We start from the raw sequence: 6,090 nt of genomic DNA on the forward strand, positions 1-6,090 counted from the left end.
GCGCATCCAAGTATTCATGATATGGCAATAGCTTTTCTTCTTTGGTACTCCACTCTCCTTGAGTTTGGCAAATGATTAGCTTCGAATCTCCATATACGTCAAGATTCTCTATGCTTAAGGCCAATGCGGCCTCAAGCCCAACAATGCATGCTTCATACTCTGCCATATTGTTGGTGCAATTGAATTGCAACTTAACGGCAAGGGGAACATGCTCATTTCGAGGTGACACAAGCAATGCCCCTACTCCTTGTCCTGTTTGATTTGCTGCTCCATCAAAATAGAGGGTCCAACCAGTTTCTGGATATTCATCTTCTATCATCATGATCTCTTCATCTGGGAACATCGGCTTGAAAAGATGATTTTCTTCTCGGGGTGCTTCCGCCAATTGCTCAGCAATGACTCGGCCCTTTACTGATTTTTGAGTTACATGGGTGATGTCAAACTCAGACAACAACAATAACCATCTGGCAGTCCTGCCTGTCAAGGCTGGTTTTTCAAAGAGATATTTCAGAGGATCCATCCTTGACAGGAGCAAGACCTTATGTGATAAAAGGTAATGCCTGAGTCGCTGAGTAGCCCAAACCAGAGCTAAGCAGGTTTTTTCTAGGACAGTGTATTTTTGTTCATACTCCAACATTTTCTTACTGAGATAATACACAGCCTTTTCATGCTTGGTTTCTGGATCTTGCTGTGCTAACATACAACCCATTGTGGTTTCTGTTACGGACAAGTAAAGCAGCAAAGGATGCCCCGGTATCACTGGTGCTACTATCGGTGGTTCAGACAAACTTTGTTTTATCTTCTCAAAGGCTTGCTGACATTCACCCGTCCATACTTTGGAAGAGTTTTTTTTTAAGAGCTTAAAGATAGGTTCACAAGTTGATGTCAGATGAGCGATGAATCGCCTTAGGAACTGTATTCTTCCTAAGAATCCCCGAATTTCCTTCTCGGTTTTAGGCGGCGGCATCTCCTGGATAGCCTTAATCTTCTGAGGATCTACCTCTATGCCCCTTTGACTCACCATAAATCCAAGCAACTTACCAGAGGTAACCCCGAATACACACTTGCTAGGATTCAGACGAAGCTGGTATTTGAGAATTCTTTCAAAGAATTTCTTAAGGTTCGGGATATGATCTCTCCTTTCCTTGGCTTTTACAATCATATCATCAACATAAACTTCGACTTCTCTATGTATCATGTCATGGAGTAGGGCTGTAGCTGCTCTTTGATATGTCGCCCCAGCATTCTTAAGACCAAATGGCATTACCCGATAGCAATATGTCCCCCATTGTGTAATGAACGAGGTCTTAGCCATGTCCTCGGGCGCCATCTTAATTTGATTGTAGCCCGAGAAACCATCCATGAAAGATAGTAATTCATGCCCGGCCGTATTGTCTATCAGGATGTCGATATGTGGTAGAAGGAAATCATCTTTTGGACTTGCCTTGTTCAAATCCCTGAAATCTACACACATTCTCACCTTTCCATCTTTCTTCGGTACAGGTACTATATTTGCGAGCCATTCTGGATATTCCACCACTTGCAGAAATCCAGCATTCAACTGCTTATTAACCTCTTCTTCTACTTTCAAGACCCACTCGGGCTTCATTCTCCTTAGCTTCTGCTTTTTAGGTTTAATTCCTGGCAACAAAGGTAGCTTGTGCTGAACAATGTCTTCACTCAGTCCGGGCATATCTTTGTAGGACCAGGCAAAAACTTCTTTATATTCCTTAAGTAGGTTTATTAATTCATCGCGCTCTTCAGATGATAGAGTATTTCCAATTCGTATTTCCTGTATTAAATCTTCTGTTCCGATGTTTACAATTTCGATTTCATCTTTAAGAGGCTGGGCTCGGCGCTCCTCCTCTTGTTTGAGCATATGCTGCAATTCAAGGGGAGTTTCGTCAATCCCATCTTCCTCGTCTGAGGAGGGAGTGTTGTCAGAAGCAAACACAGAGACATACTGAGAATCAGATTTCATTGAATTGAAAGAAGTTACATCATTATCATTGGACTCATCCTGAACAGGCTCAGGATTCACATAGTAAATAAACTCAGAAAATGACTCGCCTGGACTAGGCACTGACACCGATTCACTCGACTTGACTAGACTTGACTTAGCAATATAATAAGATGGAAAAACATCAGAACTCCAGTTTGAAAGATTTTCTGTTGCAGGTGCAATCTGACTCTGAGGTTCAGTAAAGGTATCATTACTCTGAATAACTGCCACCAGCACATCTTCACAATCTGTCTCTTCTTGTTCTTTAGAATAATGATCAACATCAGGCACATTTTCTTCAAACAAAGATCCCAGCACATCTGGCTCAAGGTAGACTAACCAGTCCTCAACAGCTTTCTCAACACAATATATCGGCGGTTCTGTTTCTGGAAGAGCAAGGCCACTGAATATTTCAAAACCGGGTATCATGATCCCTGTCACTGAGTCATACCATGGTTCAGAAAACCCATAGTATGGAAAGGTCTCACCTTCTTTGATAAAATGACCATTCATTGATAAGGGATATGGAGCCATTAGGAGTACCCTTCCGGTGCGGCGGATTTCTTCCTTCAATTTCAACAATTCTTCCATGACTTCCTCCTCCTCCTCAGTAGGTACATATCCAAGACCGAAAATTCCATGGTTTGCTTTGATTGGGCGCCAGTGAGATGCCTTGCTTGGATCACGACCCAAATTCATACCAGGGAAGTAGTTCATTTTTCTCATCATCTTGGCCACCACAGGACTGATGGCGAACGGCAAACACAACTCCTCCCGAGAGGCATCCTCATAAGAGATAGCAGCAACCTCGAATGCGAAACCATTCAAGTTGTAGTCATCTGCTTTTGCAACTGGAAGGATCAAAGTTTCTCCTGTTATCTGCCCTATTTCTGGCTCTTCATCACCTCTGACAGTGAACAACTTCCCATCTTTGATGAATTTCAGTTTTTGGTGAAGGGTTGAAGCAACAGCACCTTCCTTATGCAACCAGGGACGTCCTAGAAGCATATTGAACGAGGCTTTGATATCAATAACTCGAAACTCAACCTCAAATTCTTGACCGCCCATAACGATCTTGGTGGTGAGGATTCCGACCACATTTCTGCGGGTGTTGTCATATGCGAGGATACCAAGGGTTGATTCGGCAAAATCAGTGGGACCGAAACCCAAGGTAATGGCAGTTCTCAATGGACACACATTCAATGCGGATCCGTTATCTACCAACACAGATGGTACTTTCTTGCCTCCACAGACAATAGTGACATGAAGAGCTCTAGCATGATTCCGACCTTGAGGAGGCAGCTCTTGATCTGAGAAACTAATGGCCCTGGTAGCCTGGGTTAGAGCAACAACTTCAGCCAGTTGCTCCGGAGATATCTCTGAGGATACCTGTGTTGTATTCAATTCTTTTAACACAGCCTCTCTGTGTTTCTTTGATGCTATCAATAATCCCCATACAGATATAACAGCCTGAGTTTTCTTCAACTGCTGCACAACTTCATCATCTGAATCTTTCACATATTGCGGCTCCTCTCCTCGAGCCAATGCCCCTGGATTTTCGACACTCAATTCAGCAGGTTTGAAAATTCTTCCGCCCCTTGTCACATGTCTGACTTCATCCAATTCAGGCTCATCATAAGTGATAATTTGAGGGACTTGTGGCTCATAGGTGATTACCAAGGGAGGTACTGACTCTCTTGGGTATGATTCATCACAAAAGATAATTTGGGGTTCAGAAACGGGTTCTAAGGCACATATGAGGGTGAGAGGGTCAAACTCAGAATCTCCTATGGTTATGGCATTAACGGTAGCAGGAGGGTTAGCATGACCAGGTAGCGGGTTTTGGGTGACATTGGGTCTTGGCTGGAATGCAATGACTTTTTCATCAATGAGTTTCTGGATTCTAAATTTCAAGGCAATGCAGTTGTCAGTAAGATGACCAGGACCTCTGTGGTACTCACAGTGTAGGTCAGCTCGCCAACTTGCAGGTAGAGGATTGGGTGGAGGCCGGATGGCAGGTAGGGTTATGCGACCTGAAGCCAGACACTGCTTAAGCACCTCTGAAGATGGAATGGGGAGAGGGGTAAATTCTACCCGGGTTTGTTGCCGAGGTGCGGTTGCGGTTTGAGCATAGTCCATTACTAGAGGTTCTTGGCACCTAGAGGATTGAGCATTGGAACGGGAAATGCTATTGACTTGGGCTGGAGGGGACTTTTTGAAATCTCTGGGGTTTGGGTTGCTGCGGTTAAATACACCTTGAGCCATAGCCTCCTCTATCTGGGTACCAGCCACAATGAAGTGTTTGAAGTCTGGATAGTATTGCAATGACATGTGATACTGGAGCTGGGGGGAAATATTTTTCATGATTATCTGGACTTGCTCTTCCTCAGACGGGCGCTCCATCATCTGAGCTGCTATTCTCCTCCATCTTTTCACAAAAATAAGAAAGGATTCCCTCGAGTCTTGCTTTGTTCTCTCTAAATCCTTTCTAGTGATTTCTGTCCCATCATCATATTTGAACTGCCTGATGAATTGCTCGTCAATATCCTTCCATGTCCTATAACGAGTCTTGTCTAAGACCATGAACCATCTCCTAGCAACCTTGGTTAAGGAAACTGGGAACAATTGAGCCATTTGCTCAGGAGATAAGCCTTGAGGCTAACACATGATGGTGAACATTTGCAAATGTGTGATTGGACAACCCACACCATCATATTTGTCGAAATCGGGCATTTAAAAATTAGCAGGAAGGCGGATTTCGGGAAATAGAGTAAGATCACTGGGATTGAAACTACCCTGGTCTTGAAACTGAATGTCTTGAACTTTCCTGGTAAGAGTCTCTAATTTCTCCATAACAGACTTATCAACCATGGACTGAGAAGGTCTACTGCGATTCTCGCTATACTGCTCTTTTTCCAAATCTTCTTCGGTTTTATAATGGATATTGATGAACACTGGCTGGGCAGGTGCTGCTGAAGTAGCTGCTTGGTGCATAGGCCCTTTATCCTTGGACAACGATGGTCCCAACTTTTCAGAAAGCTGAGCCTTGATAACTCGGTTTTCTTCTTTGAGTTCTTGAAGCTGTTGGAGAATCAAGGTAAGAGTATCGGTAATAGCAGTGGGTGGAAGACCATCTTGGTTGTTTGCCATTGGTGAGGATGAGGATGGGAAAGAAGGAGATGCTGGGGTTCTTAGAGAAGGTGGCGGAGAAACAGATTTCCTCTCTAACCGCGAAGAGACCCGAACCCAAGGAGTATTAGGGTTAGCTATGATGTTTATTGCCCTGCAATATTTGAAAGACATATTTTAAAATCAGAAAGGAGTAGACGAAGATATACGCATAGACCAAGATAATGAGAAAGAAAGATGAACTTTATTGATCAATCATTAAAGTTTGAGTACATGATTCATTCTTTCGAAGATAAACGGATAAGATTAAACATGGAACTAAGCATTCTTTTTAGACTTCTTCTTTGGACGACAATCCTTCTCAACTGACTCCTTTAAAGATTTGATGATTCTGGCATCCCAAGCAGATGAAACAGCTTTGACAATTTTGGGCTTAAGATCCTCAGGCGGATAGAAATGACGAAGGGGAGGCACAATGGATTGCTCCCTTCCATACTGACGCTGAATCCTGGCAGGAACATAGAAGGAAGTCTTTTTGAGACCAAGAAGGCGAACGTAGTTAGCTTCTCCAGTGTTGAAGACAGCTTCTTCGATTCCAGGGATTTGCCAATAAATCTGATCTTGTTGGCGAGAATTTAACCATTCAACCCAATCGCTTTTATGATCGAAAGAAACATCATGACGCCATTCACTGAAGGTGTATAGCGTATGATTAAAATGAACAGGAGCTGCGATTTTTAGTTTGTGGCACAACCACACTTGGAGTAACGCAGGACATCCTGAGAAAGACCCAACGAAAGAGCGAACATAAGAGCTTGGACCTGAGCTGGCGCGAAGACGAGCCATATCATCCAATCCATTGAAGGTTTCTGCAAGGATAGTAGGAATTGGATTGGCGCCACGATCCATTTGATCAACAAGGTCCAAGAGAATAGCAGACGCAAAGCGAGAAGGCTAGA

This window comes from Tasmannia lanceolata, unplaced genomic scaffold (genome assembly GCF_043159265.1).
Source record: "Tasmannia lanceolata isolate RefF3 unplaced genomic scaffold, GAP_Taslan_0.1 ptg000026l, whole genome shotgun sequence".
Taxonomy (NCBI): domain Eukaryota; kingdom Viridiplantae; phylum Streptophyta; class Magnoliopsida; order Canellales; family Winteraceae; genus Tasmannia; species Tasmannia lanceolata.